Here is a 15,193-nt window from a genome sequence, read left to right as displayed (position 1 = left end):
ACGTAAGCAATAGAACTCTTTTTTCATTTTGTTTCATTTTTTGGAGAGGGGGTGGTTACTGGGGATTTAACCCAGGAACTCTCAACCCCTGAACTACCTCCTCAGCCCTTTTTATTTTTTATTTTGAGACAGTATCTTGCTAAGTTACTGAGGCTGGTCTCAAATTTGTATTCCTTCTGCCCAGCCTCCCAGTCATGGCTGGGATTATAGGCATGTGAAACTGCGTCTGATCAAAAGAACTTTTATCAGCAAAAATTGTCTGAGATTTTAGGTAGAAATTGGATTAATATTTTCAAAGGAATAAAGAAAAACTGTCAACTTAGAATTCTAAAAGTAGTTTAACTATCACCTAAAAATAAGAGAATAATTAATAGAGACACTTTTCCACAATAGAAATTATTCATCACTTAGAGATTCTAGCAAAATCCATAGTAAGGTATGTATATTTAAGCATTCAGAAAACTGTATTGAAACTAAAAAAACTACAAACAAAAATCAATTCAAGGAAAATAGGAGCCAATATTGTTAAAACATGCTGGCAATATGAATTAAGTAATGAAAATATTAAAAACAGTATGGAGTGGACTCAACAATACAATGAGATAATTATAACTCATAGAAAGGTTAACAAGTACTGAGGCTCACATCTTTTGAAGGAGAGAATTAACATACACAGCGCTGTTAAGTCTACAAAATTATGAAGTAATTGATAAAATGCTGAAATAATTGATAACATAATATAAATAAAATCTTAAATTTCCAAATAAACAGGAAGATACAATCCAGGAGGAATACAGAAAACAAAATAAAGAAAAGGAAAATCACAATAAAGACTAAAATATTAGATAGTAAAAATTGATTCAAATGTATCAATAATAACATTAAAAATAGATTATAAGTTACTTATTCTAATGCATGTGCTAGTCAGCTCTGAACAAAATACTTGACAAGAACAACTTTGAGGAGGAAATATTTGTTTGAGTTCATGGTTTTAAAGGATTTGGTTTATGGATGGTTGGCTCCAAGGAAGAAACATCATCACAGAAAGGCATGGCAGAAGAAATCTGCTTAGTTCTTTCCAGTCAGAAAGGAAAGAGGGAAGGTGGGGGAGAAAAGGGCCAAGGACAGGATAAACCCTTGGAGGACACACTCCCAGTGATCTACTTCCTCCAAGTGGGTCCTGCCTCCAGGTAGTCCTTCTAGGTATCAGTGGATAATCCATCAAATGGATTAATCCACTGAAGAGGTTAGAGCCTAAGTCTCACCTCTGAATCTTGCTGTAATGAGGACCTTGTTTCAACACATGAGTTTGGGGGGGACATTCCAGATCTAAATCATTACAATGCACAAGTTAGTTATGGTTTTAAAATTTGAGCCTTATGTTGGTTACCAAAGATAAACTTTAAATAAATAAGCAACAAAAGAATACAGAAAAAATGAAAATGTAAAGATGAAAAATAGTTTCACTTATTTTTTAGTAATTCTTACAACATACTACATTTTTAACCTGGCTCATTCAACTAAGTGTAAATGTATTATTGGTATATATTATGCAACTAGATAGAAGATTGTATGAAATGAATAAATGTCAATCAAATTTCTCAGTGACTTGTTGCAACTATTAACCACAATTTATTTTTACTAAGCAAAATGTATCATATTTGTAATTATATATTATAAAATGAATCCCCCAGGCATAGTGTTCAATTTTTATCTAGTGTGCCTAAAGGAGGGCATGATGTGCCTATTGCAAAACATACATGTGTTAGGTAAACTTTGCTCAGGTATGAGTAATAGCCATTTAAAGTTAATAAACAAATAAATATATATCAGGTGGCTTTAAACAGAAATCTACAAGAAAATGATTATATATTCATTGTCTGACTAAAAAGTTGTGACCAGACATTTGCAAGAACCCTAATATATATTCATTTATATATGAAATATATATATTATGCTATATATATTTTTTTCCAGGAGTAAACATGATTATAATAATTCAGTATTTGTGGTTACATTATAGAGCATAATTGCTATGATTAATGAGAATCAACTGTGTATTGTAGCAACCTTGTATGCTGGTGTTGGCCTTCCTTAGCCATCCAGGGTTTATTATTTTTATTTTGATTTATACTTCTTTAATGACTTCCTGGATTGTTTTACTGAACTCCGTTCCAAAATGCCTACCTATCTTTTCACTGCAGTGTTGAGGCCTCTGATGTTGGTCGCCAGGGGGCAAAGTCACTCTGGGAGGGTAGCGGTTTATCAGGATTCTCTTCACAAGCTGAATCTTTCCCTGAACACATCCAACTCTTAAATTCCACTGATTGAAGGTTGGTTGATTTGTCATTTTCAACAATGCCTTTGGACAGAAATAGACTCACAGAGTTCCCTTGAGAAGATAGTTTCCGAGGTCAGGGTTTAAGATTTAGTATGAACTCAAGAGAGCTCTTCCAATATGCCTCTTTTCCCCTTCTCTCAACAAACTAGCAGACCCACAGTTTATTCTAAATTTCCAACAAGTGTATACATCTGCTCCCACAACATTCATTGATATTTGAGAATGATTTTAGGTTTGATTTTCTCCATGCATGATTACAAATGAAATCATATCCTCATCCTTAAGGGCAGATCTTTAGTCTGCTTCTCCTAGTCAAATTATCTGAGCCACTGCCCTGGTGCTGAAGTGAGGAGGATGGCGTACTTCTCTCTGAGTACCATCTACATTTTGGGAGCTGACTGCTTGGTGGATGAATAGCACAGAAGTCCCAGTTATCTTTTGCTTACCTCTTTCAATGTGTCATCTCTACGCCAAAAATAAGGGCAGGAGAAATTAGAATTCTACTATTCTCAGCTGTGATTCTCCAGAGTATAGACTCTAAACAATAAATGGTAGATGAAGAGAGTCCCAACTTGTTGAGCTTATTGCTATAGAACTTAGCCTCAACACTAGGTAACTAGGGACAAGATGAGAAATGCTGATGTCTTTTCTCTCTCGGAAAGATCATCCTATGAGCAGGGAATGGGAGAGACGGGGCCTCTGTGCTCTTATTTATATGAAATGATGTGGACCCTTTTCCTTGACCTGGAGGCTTGAGGGAGGTTGAAGGACATGGACACAGTCTTTCATGTAGACTCTGAATACTTCATAAAGTGCTCAATCTTATGCATGCTAGTTGTCAGCTGTTAGTGACCTCGATGATTGTATCTGCAATAACTTCAGGTATATAATTATATATAATCTACCAAATAGATGACAGCAGCAATCATCAGTTGTGACAACTAAATTGTCACAAATTGTCCATGCACCAACAAATGTCTCCTGGGGGCTAAAGGACCCATGATTGAAAATCCCTGAATTAAAGGATAATCTAGCAACAAGAAAAGTGAACCCAGGAGGAGGATGTGAGGAAAAAAAAGTATAAATTAATTTCTAAATTAGTAAAATATGTTGGTAAAATAATGATATTTTCTAGATTATATTTGACTTTATAAGAAAGCCAAACAGGGTGTAGACAACAATAACAAGGAAGATGTACAGGTGAGGGCTTTAAGGTTTGTATAAAGTTATTGTCTTGTCTGGAAGGAAAAAAGAAAATAAATACACTAAAAATCAGGTATGTGATTTTGCTAGGGCTGCTATTACAGCCAGGTAGATTTTCTGACAGTTCTGGTGGCCAGTAGTCTGAGATCAAGGACAGGGATGTCAAGGAAGGGTTTGTCCTCAGTCCTTGACTTGTAAGATAGCTGTCTTCATCTATTTTCATATTTTCTTCCTTCTATTCATTTGTGTCCAAATTTTTGCTTCCTGAAAGGTGTGAGAATAAAAGGAAAATCATGATAAAAGCAACATTGAGAAAATTTTTCAAAAATGGAGTTAGGAGATTATTAAGGAAGCAGGACTTTTTCAGGTCTTCCTGCTACTGCCTGATACGAACTTTGGTCACCTCCACCCTTTGACTGAAGGCACGTAGAAGGACTAGACGGAATGGCTAATTACATTGTGCACATGGAGTGAAGATATATATCAAGAGGTTATCAGACTCTTGTTTTATGGACATTTTTACTAAGTATACACAGTTTTTACTTATCTTAAATTGTTCATACAGTCCCTGTTCTTTCTCAATATTCACTTGAATTTTCTTACAAAGGAATTTGTGCTATTTGTAAGAAATAATCACTGCTTTCCTATGCAGGCTACAACTTTCCCTTAGTTCCTCCTCTGATTCAGAGCTATCTGCACCTATGGCTCCCAAATCAAAAGTTGTAAAACCTTCAGTGAAATAGTTTTTACCTTTGCATTTGTGAGTTTGAATTGATTGATTAAGGGCATCAGTCCTATTGAATTAAGGCCCATCTATGGGACACACTCAACTTTACTTCCTCAGAGGAACTTCAGATCAGGTAGAGGGAAATGAGAAAGGGGGGCAGGGGCATGAAAAATGGTGGAATGAGACAGACATCATTACCCTATGTACATGTATGATAACATGAATGGTATGAATCTGCATCGTGTACAACTATAGAAATGAAAAGTAGTACCCCGTTTGTGTACAATGAATCAAAATACAGTCTGTATAAATAAAAAACAAATAAAAAAAGAACTTACCTCTGAATATACTCATTCTCTGAGGTTTGAAGGATTAGAACACAAACATATGAATTTTGGGGGAAAACAATTCACCCCTAACACTAGGTAATGTAAATTATATTAAATTGCTAGGGAGTTTCCTTTAAATTTTAAAAACATATTGGAAATAGAAATGATTATTGGGAAAATACTTAAACATCATAGTTTAATATATTAAAATTAAGTAAGTACTATATAAAGTACATTGGGGGAAGTGGCTCAGTGATAAAGTGCTAGTCTTGCATAGGTGAGACCTGGGTTTAATCACCAGCACTTCCTGCCAAAAAACATAAAAAGCAAAAGAAAAGAAATAAAAAGTGTATTGAATAATGACTGGTAATAAAATCATAAAATTCAGATTAAGAAATTTGAAGACCTGTATTTTAGAGAAATATTTGAAATGATAATATTAAAAATCACTATTTTTGAATATTAAATCTTTAATTCTTGTAGCAGTGATCAAAAGCATAAGTCCTAAAATAATCATAAAGCATGTCACATGATTTTTTAAGAAACAGGTTAGAGTTTTCCTGAATCAATCAATAAATAACTTTCAAATTAGAATTTTAATATATAATAATAAATTAACTTGATATATTAAGGTCTAAGAATGCTTAGTTGACAATACAGTAGATCTGTGTCATAAATATAAATACTGACCAATTTTTCTACTGATAGTCTTCAAATACATATTAATGACTATTACTTCTATTCTCTTTCCTAATGTTAATATTTAAAGACATTATTTGTTTATATTTTCCAAATACTCAGATACTGTATGTATTTCTTCACTAAAAATCTAATAAATACATTTTAAAAGATAGATTTTAATACCACACACATACACATGCATTTTTCCAGCACACTGATTATACTTTTCAAAAATAACCCCTACAAGTATAACAACAAATATTATAGTGCTAACAGGTCAATTACAACACAGTTTATAATTGAATTTACAAATTGTTTTGCTTTGCTTTTTTTAAGACAGAGTCTCACCATGTTGTTCAGGTTGGTCTCAATTAGCATCCTTCATTCCTTGGCCTCTCAACTAGCTAGGACTACAGGTATATACCACTCCAGACTTAACAGATTGCTATGCTTTATTACAGATGCGAAATGAATAAATATAGTCAATTTTCCTACTGCTAAGTTATTCACTCTCTATTGATATGATCTGATAGTTTGGGCACTTCAAAATTTATAATTTGAATCCTAATCATGAATGTAATTGTGTTAGGAGACAGGATCTTTGGAAGGGGCCTAGATAATAAGGGCAGAACCCTCATAAATAAGATGAGAGTTATTATAAATACAGACTCCAGAAAGCTGTCTCCCTTTCTACCATTCCAGGACACATTGAGAAAATTCCATCTCTGAACCTAGAAAGTGTCCTATGACAAACATGAATCTACAGACACTTTGATCTTGGAGTTCCCAGTCGCCAACATAGTGGTAAATAAATTTCTTTTGTTTGTAAGCTATGCACCCTAAGGTAGTTTGTATACCAGTTCAAATGAGCTAAGATATTTATCATCCTCTTTTGTGATATATTTTTATTTTTTCCTTTTCATTTATTTATACTTCCTCCAAATTCACTAAACCAAGAAAGTTTATCAATCAATTTCAAAGAAATCAATCAACGTAGTCAAGTTTCTATTATAGCAGAATTCTAGTGCATCACCACAGTAGAATTTACAATAATCACCAATTAACTATTACTGATTTGCTCCATCATACTATAGGAAGCAGAGAGGGAAAAATGAAGCATGAATTATGTCCTTCCCCTCCAATCCCCAAACCATATCAGTAAGAACCATTTCTTTGCTCTTTTTTTCCTTCCTCTTTGTGGATTCCCAAGAAGTTATTGTCTAATTAATGAGCTCATTCCAAGTTTTCTCATAGTGCAGACACAGTTATTGTGAAATTCATTGGATCCATTCATCCACTGTGATGGTTAAGGTTTGATATCAACTTGACTGGGCTAAGGAATGCTTGAATATCTGGCTAAATATTTTGGTGTGTGTATGTGACTTAATACTAAGTAAAGTGGGTGGATGACCATTCCCAATGTTGATGCATGTCATCCAATTTATTGGAAGTCTAAATAAAAGAAAAAAATGAAGTAAGGTTGAACTTTCTTCTCTGCCTTTTTAAACTGGAATATAAAACACCTGTTCTGTTTTTCCAGATTCCTAGGCCTTCACATTGACCTAGGCATCTATACCATTGGCCCCTTGGTTCTTAGACTTTAAAACTAGTTCACTGGCTGGGCTTGGTGGTGCATCCCTTTAACTTCAGTGGCTCAGGAGGCTGAGTTCAAAGTGAGTCTCAGCAAGTTACAGAGGCCCTCAGCAACTTAGGAAGTTAGACCCTGTCTCAAAATAGAAACTAAAAGGAACTGGGCCTGGGGCTCAGTGGTTAAGTGCCCTTGGGAACAATCCCTGGTACCAACCAACAACAACAAAAAACTAGACCACTAGTTTTTCTGGGTTTCTAGCCTGAAAATGGCAGCTCATGGGACTTATCAGTTTCTATAACTGGAAAGGAAAAACACCTTATATTAGTTTTCTGTAAACATAAATTTTATTTCTCTGGAGAATGCTAACAAATACATCTAGATATCTTCTTTTAGAATAATATCAAGAACATACTTAATCTCATTTCAGAATTTATACATGGCTAAAACTAGAATTTTGGGACTTAGGGCTACTCCAAAGATATCCCAAAGTTTTATATTCTTTTACTTATAATTCTAACAGATCACCTAAATTTTTATTGATGTTTCAATTTTCTTTTGGCCATTTTCAATAATAATAATTATAATAATTATGCAATAATAATAATAATAATAAGGATCATTTTATCTTAGCTAAGTAATTTAGTGATGGCAATGGCTTTATTAAACAGTTTATCAGTTCCCTATATGCTACTTCTTTAGAATAGTTGGGTAGAGCACATAGCATTAATACAGTGGACAATGTCCGTTCAGCATTTAAAAGTCTCATGTACTTCATTATTTTCAGTAATGGAATAGCAATGAAAAGAGATCACTGGTCTCAAGTAAACCAAACAATAGAATATGAATACTTCAATCCAAATCCATCTCCTTTAATATGAAACCAAATAAATTTAATGTTGTACTAATGAAAATCTGATCAAATCATTTGTAAGTACCTGTAAATTAACCAATGAAAAAATTACATGTCATCAAACCAACATTATTTGAACATTGTTTAAACTTAAATCAATGTGTCTAGTGTAGTGTTTAGTACAAAGGATTTGGAGTTATATAAGATAGACTTCAAATCTTGTCTATGAAATTTACTAGGAGAACATGGAAAAAATATTAAGCCTCTTATGTTAGCTTTGTGGACCTTAAGACAAAACATTCGAAATTTTAAAAAAAATGATAATAAGCCAGGCATGGTAGTACATACCTGTAGTCCCAGCAACTTGGGAGGCTGAGGCAGGAGGATCTTGAGTTCAAAGCCAGACTCATCAATTTAGAGATGCCATAAGTAACTTTGTGAGACCCTGTCTCTAAATAAAATTTAAAAAGGGCTGGGGATGTGGCAGTGGCCAAATGCCCCTGAGTTCAATTCCTGGTACAAAAAAAAAAAAAAAAAAAAAAAAAATGATAAGGAAAAACATTTACTTTCAGTTACAGTTTCCAGGTTTCAGTTCAAGGTCATTTGACTGATTGCTTTGGGACCTGTCATAAAGTTGTGCATCATGGTGGTAGTATATGGCAGAAAAATATATTGTATGGCAGACTTTACCTCAAGGAGGTCAGAAAGTATATATATTTATATATACTTCAAGGACATGCACCCAATCATCTCACCTCTTTTCAATAGACCTTACCTCCTAATGGTTCTGCTACCTCCCAGTAACACCACAGGGTGGGTATTAAACCTAATTTAATAAATGGGACTTTGGGAGAAAGTTCATATCCAAACTATAGCACCTGTCTAACTTAGCATTTGCTAGTTTTAAAATGGGAATAATAATATCCACAATATTAACTTGTACAGAGAGATATGGAGTTGGGTGCAGAGAGAGAGGACTTCATGTATTTCATATATCATTTTTGAGCATATTTTCATTTTAAGGATTAGCTTTATATTTTACCATTCATTTAGAAATACTTTAACAAAGACAATATCAATAAAAATGGTAACTTATTATATTAATCACATGACACTCTGTTCCAAATAATTTAAAAACAAGTTGCTGTCTACAACAGCTTTATGAAGTAAGGGATAACAACAATAATAATAGGGTTTTTTTTGTTGTTGTTATTTGTACTAGCAATTGAATCCAGAGGTGCTTCACCTCTGAGCTACATTCCCTGTTCTTTCTTTATTTTGAGGTAATCTTGCTAGGTTGCAGAGGGTCTTGTTAAGTTGCTGAGGCTAGTCTCAAATTTGCAGTCCTTCTTCCTCAAGCTCCCAAGTCACTGGGATTACAGTCATGCACCACCATGCCTGGCTTAAAGAATGTAATTATTTTAGTCTTACAGAGGAAAAAATTGAAGCTGAGAGTGGTTATGAAATTTCTGAGTTCATACTGAAAGTAGGTGATGGAGTGGAGTTTCAATGCACCTCTTAACAATCATGTATATTCCATTCAATACTACCCTTTCAACACACATTACCTCTGCTTGGTTTTGTTGAAATTTAGTTTGTAGAACTCATAATCAAAGTTCCAATGTTTACCTGACACACAGTACCTAAAATACTTTAAAAATCTGGAGGGTGTAAAAGAGAAAAACAAAGAAAGAAAGAAAAATACTGATCATAATCAGCAGTCAGCTACTAGCCATGGTGATTATTTTTACCATTATTATTTATCATGATTAAAATTGAGTCATTTACTCTGTGGCATGGAAATATGTGTCAACATAAAATATGCTCTGAATTGTTTAAAAACCAGCTTTTATTATGAAAAATTCAAATGGTATCAAATCATGAACAAACTATTATTGAATAAGAATAAAAAGGAGGAGACAAAATAGCTCAATAAGCTGAAATTAGATATGAGCATATACATGACCATAGAACTGAATAGTTGGTGAAAAACTGTCAATACACAGTATAAGAATTGAATCAACTAAGTTTTAAATATGAAATAGCTTCAACAAGCAATTTTGCTTAGTTTTTATTTTTATTTCACATTTTCCTTAAATTAATGCAGACAGTCATATACTTAGGGAAAAAATGTACTATAAATTGTTGCCCTAAATGTGACAACATATTTGCAAGTTATTAATGTGCTTATTAGACAACATTGTGTATTTCCTTTGAAAATCTTATAGTGCTTTTTCCTTGTTAAGAAAATCTTCAACCTTTTGCCTTAAGCCTTGCTTTTTCTGGGTGATACAATCCCAAAGAGTATTGGTGATGAACAATTTTAATAGATCGTATAAAAATACCTTTTTAAAAGGATACACTCCAATGGAAATCATTTCTTTTTCAAAAGACAATGTGTTCTCAGTCTCCTTTTTTGTTGTTGTTGTTGTTGTTTTTTTTATTCAAGATGAAACAAATAAGTCTTTTGCACTCTCCATCTATAATTATGTAGAATTTTTGGTCAATATAGGCAGAGTAACAGACAAATTACCACTCAAAAGCTTCAAAAATGGTTACCACACAAGCCCATGGAGCCACACATACAATGACACTATAAAGTTACAGACATAAGACATAAGGGTTTTGAGTCACTCTTAATTAATTTTCACTCCTTTAAATTATTGAAGTTTCTGAAGATTTGCAGGTGGTTTATTCATGGGTAGATCAAAACAAAAACACTAATTATTATATGATTGCCTTTCAAACATTACCAGGTTAGGGTAAATAATTTTTATCAAGCTGAGGAAGAAACAACAGAATACAACAGATATGTTAGTTGAAGTACATCTTTATTAATAGATAACACTGTGATATTACTTAACAAATATCAGTGAAGGTACTATCTGTACCTTCATCCATCTATCTTCTCCTTCCAAGTTAGTCTTAATTTAGCTATAATTTTTAAGTTGGTTGTTCCTCATTCTCCTTGGGGGATTGATTCCAGGACATCCTGTAGGATGTTTAGTATTATGGATGCTCAAGTCCCTTGTATTAAGTGGCATATATATTTGCATATAACTTATGCACATTTTTCTGAATACTTTAAAATCACTTCTAGACTACTTATAATACTAATACAATTAGATAATATATAGATATTTGTTGCACTATATTGTTTTGGAAATTGGGACAAGAAAATATTCCGTTCTTCCTTCAAGAATTTAAGTACTTTCATTACACAGTTGGTTGAATCCATGGATCCAGAACCCATGGGTAGGAAGGGCCAACTACACAAACAATAAATTTCCTTTCATTTCACAATGTCTATATGGTAGAATATGTAAATGAGCTTTAAAATCTCTAAAGAAATCTCATAAAATTGTTACAAATGTAGAATGGACTAAATTATTTGTACAATTTTAGGTTATCTTAAACAAAGACCAAAATGACTTTTCAAATAACTTGGTATTCTTTACAGAGATATGGTCTTCATCCAATATTTATAACTTCCATTATATTTTGTAATACTTCTGGGACTTTCATAAAAACAGGATTTTTTAAATATGTGATACATTGTCTTTTGAATTGCTATATAAATAAAACCTATGCTTCAGTAGATATTCAACCCATCTCAATTCTTGGAGCATTATTAAAGTGGTAACACACAGTAGACTTAAGCAAAATAAATAAAAGTTATATTGAATAAGTTTTTTGATAGATCAGGGGTCTGTGTTAGGTCAGAGATATTCATCTGATAAAGTGCTAAAAATATTGTTTCATAAGAGGGGAATGGGAAGAGTGAACTAGATTTAATGACTCATGCAATTTAGACACATAAAACTAATCCAAATACAGGACACAGGAAACCCATGTAATTCAGTTACTCTCCATATTGTTTCATTGTAAAATGCAAAAACATAATGAAAAGTCAGTATTATTATTGGCCTGAACAAGTGGGAGGTAAACCACACTTTGACTTGTGTTTCATGTGCTGCTTTCAACAAAGATATTGGGGTTAAGTCAAATTGATAACAAGCTATGCACCTTGAAGGGATGTTAACAATGAGTCCTATGTTTAAGGAAGAAAAGAACCCTAGAAAAACAAAAGCACCCAGGTAGAAGATTATTTGAATGGACTACACCAAAACTATTTTTTTAATAATGTCACAGAGAACAGTTCGCACTCATGTGAATATCTGCAGATAATACATAGAATCTGAGTTCTGTATATATAAGAGTGAGACCTTCATTAAGGATGGGTTCAAGGTAAGGAAGAAAGGGTCTGCCAAACATGAGTTCAAAGTACCCCATTTGTGTACAATGAATCAAAATGCAATCTGTTAAAAAAATATGCAAAAAAAAAAAAAAAAAAAAAAACCCTGTCAGCAGGAACCACACCCAACTTATCAAAAATTTTTTCAGGAAAAGGTTTTAATATTCTATACTTGCTGAGTTTGACACAAATTAAATTTGTGACAAAATAATATACATTGATATATGCAAATTTTATTTTTATATTTTTTAAATACCTAGATTTAGTTGCCTGAAAGTATAGATTTTGTAACAATAAAATTTATATAAAAAAATCAAAATCTGGTGCAACTCAGAAACAAGGACTGATCACTTTGTGTTTGTAATTTCAAGTAACACAGCAGCAGAATTACTCTCCATGTGTGCCCTGGTGACTTGCAATAGGTGACTCATATGTTGGGAAAGATACTGTACAAGGGACATATTTAAAGATAACAAATATAAAAATAAATTATGATCTCAGAGTAATGAAAATGGATAACAACTCAAGCAACAATTAAACATTTGGGGATCTTCCTGTTTCCAGAACTGCCCCAGGCCACACTGAGTTCCAGAGGCCAAAGAGGCAAATCAATAGAGAGCAATGCCCCATTTATTCTGTACTGCTGAGTAATGAGGTGGTTTAGCAAAGAGAATTTTCCACTGAAGTTGTATCCCTTCAAGAAATTGTTTTTATGGGAGCTAGTTTCTTCCACCGGCATTTATAACCTTGTGGTCTTCAACGACCATGTATATATTTAATACTCAGATTCTTATCTGCAAGTTTGAAAAGTTCATTTCTATCTCAAAAGACAATGGTTCTTAAACATTTTTCTAAATGGTATTATGCTTTCCTCCTTTCTTAAACAGAGTAAATGACCTCTTTTTTTATATTATTTTGGGGATCAAACTCAGGGTCTTGCATATGCTAAGTAAATGCTATACTACTGAGCTACACTCTAGTCTCCAAATTGAAATTAGTAAGGTAGGTAACACTCACACATAAAGAGAGATGTTTCTATATTTTTTCAAATTGAAATATTTAAAAAAACAGTATACTGAAAATTAGCTGCCTAACTCTAACACTAAGCTTGGAACTGTTTCTAGAGATCAACTCTCTTTGGACATCTAGGAAAACAAAGCTGGAGAGACCTTCTGGCTTCTGTCATCTAACCTCCTAATGTCCTTATTTTAGCCTGGGGAAATTGAGTACCAGATTGGTAAAAGTTTGGTTCACACATTAAGCGCCATCATGGTATCCTGTATCAGGAGATGAAAAGCCATGGCCATAAGCCAATTTTAGTCTGTCTCCTGATTTTGCAAATAATGTTTAATTACAGCACATCCAAGTCTGATAGTTTATATATCAATAGCTATTTTCATGCTACAATTACAAAGTTGATGAACTGTGACAAAGAACAGAGACAGAATGAGTGGTCCACAAACCTGAAAATATTTACAGTTTGTACCTTTACAAAAAACACTTGCTGACTCTTACCTTAAATCAACCAGTTCACTGTCTACCTCATTCCCAACTTTTCCCTAGTGTGCATTATTCATATGCAGGATTCACCTCGTACATAAGTACCAGCAACATACATACCTAGAAAACTTGTAGGGAGAAACATGCATTATTGTTTTGTTATAACAACAGCTAATTCTATAACGTCAAATATCTAAAGATCACACAACTTTATATGATCCTGTTTTTAAAAAACTCTATGCCACATCACTCTACTCCAAATGAATGAGGTGGGGAGGAAGCAGAAAAAGTATATCTCCCTTTAACTTTCTTCCTGTAGCTCAGGTTTAGATCATTTAATCTGATTATCAGAGTGTGGGGGTGGAAATCTCATGGGTTAGTTACAAAAAAATGCAGGCACACTGTTACAACGAGAAATTTTGGTAATAATATTTGTTGGGTGGTGTTTATTTAGAAGAGCAAGCATAAATCACGCCCTCTTCAGAACTGAAAATTCATATAAATTAACTTAAAATGAGGAATTAAGAAAGGTCTGCCTCCCCCAACTATGGCACAAGTTATCTATATAGAAGCATGGGTAATGAGAAACTCCTGCTCAAATTCAAAACACTTCAGACAAGAGTTCTCATGCACAAAATACTGCTTTTAATTGGTTCTTAACTAAATTAATTAAGCTGGTATGACTCACTCTCTAGTCACAACTCAACTTGAAAAACACAAAGGAATATGGCTGGGATAACAAAAGCTAAGAGTCCTGAATTACTCCTGATTTTCATATTAACAAGGGAGTTCAGCCTAGAGAGAAAAGGTTAATTTGTTTTTTAATAGGCTTTTGAAAGACGTGATCCGGTCTAGTGTGATAATTTATGGTTAATCATATGTTTAGAGGCAAAAGGGATTAATCTTTTAATATTAGAGCCATTTTTGTGTAACATAAAACAAAATTCTCTTCATAGTAACTTTAAAAGTCAGGTCAGACTTTCTTTTTGAACAAAGGTAGCAAGTTGACAGCAAGGAAAGGTAAATTCTGTGTGAGTGGCAGCCTAGAAAAAGACCAGAATGGCAGAAGCAAGCCCAGCACAAGCCTCGTTTCCAGTCTCTCTCTTCCTCCATTTTGCCACATGTGCTAACTTAAACATTATTTCCACTGACTTGTGTGTTGGTGCTGTTGCACACTGAACAGCTAAGGAAGGGCTGTGTTCTGGACCTTCACACACCAAACGAAAGGGAAAACAATCTCCATCCAGTCCTTGCCCCCATGATATAATTCCCAGATCAGCAGTTTACTAAATTTAACCAGCTACTTCCCCACATTGGGATGTTGTTGAAAACTCCTACAAGGAGAATCACCAGAATGAAAAAACGTCATTCAACAATGGAAGTCCTCACAACCTCTTATAAGTTGATTTATATCCCCCAAATGCTCATGTCCTTACCCCAGTACCTGAGGAAATACCATTTTTTTAAAAAAGAGGTAATCAAGTTAAAAAGAAGCAAATAGGGTGTGCCATAAGTCAACATGACTGATATCCTTATGAAAATGCAAAATGTAAACAGAGAGAGAGCACAGAAACAGAGGAAGAAGTGTATGAAGACACACAGGGATGGCCATGTTTCTGGAGTGAGGAATCAAAAAGTCATTCCAAAGATTCCAGGCAAATACAAGAAACCAGAAGAAACAAGAAAGCATTCTCCCCAAGAGTCATCAGACAGAAC

General features: G+C 33.7%; 1 long non-coding RNA gene across 5 annotated transcripts in view; it reads left to right on the top strand.

The window, feature by feature from the left end:
* LOC306637751 overlaps window positions 1–15,193 on the top strand; it is a 47,832-nt gene that overhangs the window by 20,952 nt on the left and 11,687 nt on the right. For 4 of the 5 annotated variants that reach the window (XR_013757250.1, XR_013757251.1, XR_013757252.1 and 1 more), the window contains 2 exons: window positions 2,205–2,333; window positions 3,816–4,299. The exons of the other annotated variant lie outside the window; for it this stretch is intronic. This is a non-coding gene — a long non-coding RNA (uncharacterized lncRNA). Of the gene's footprint in view, window positions 1–2,204; window positions 2,334–3,815; window positions 4,300–15,193 lie in introns of those variants that run through there. 5 annotated transcript variants of the gene reach the window in all.

Source organism: Sciurus vulgaris, assembly GCF_902686455.1.
Source record: "Sciurus vulgaris genome assembly, chromosome: 10".
NCBI lineage: Eukaryota > Metazoa > Chordata > Mammalia > Rodentia > Sciuridae > Sciurus > Sciurus vulgaris.
The sequence above is the reverse complement of the archived record's forward strand: the minus strand, read 5'-3'. Positions and strand labels throughout refer to the sequence as shown.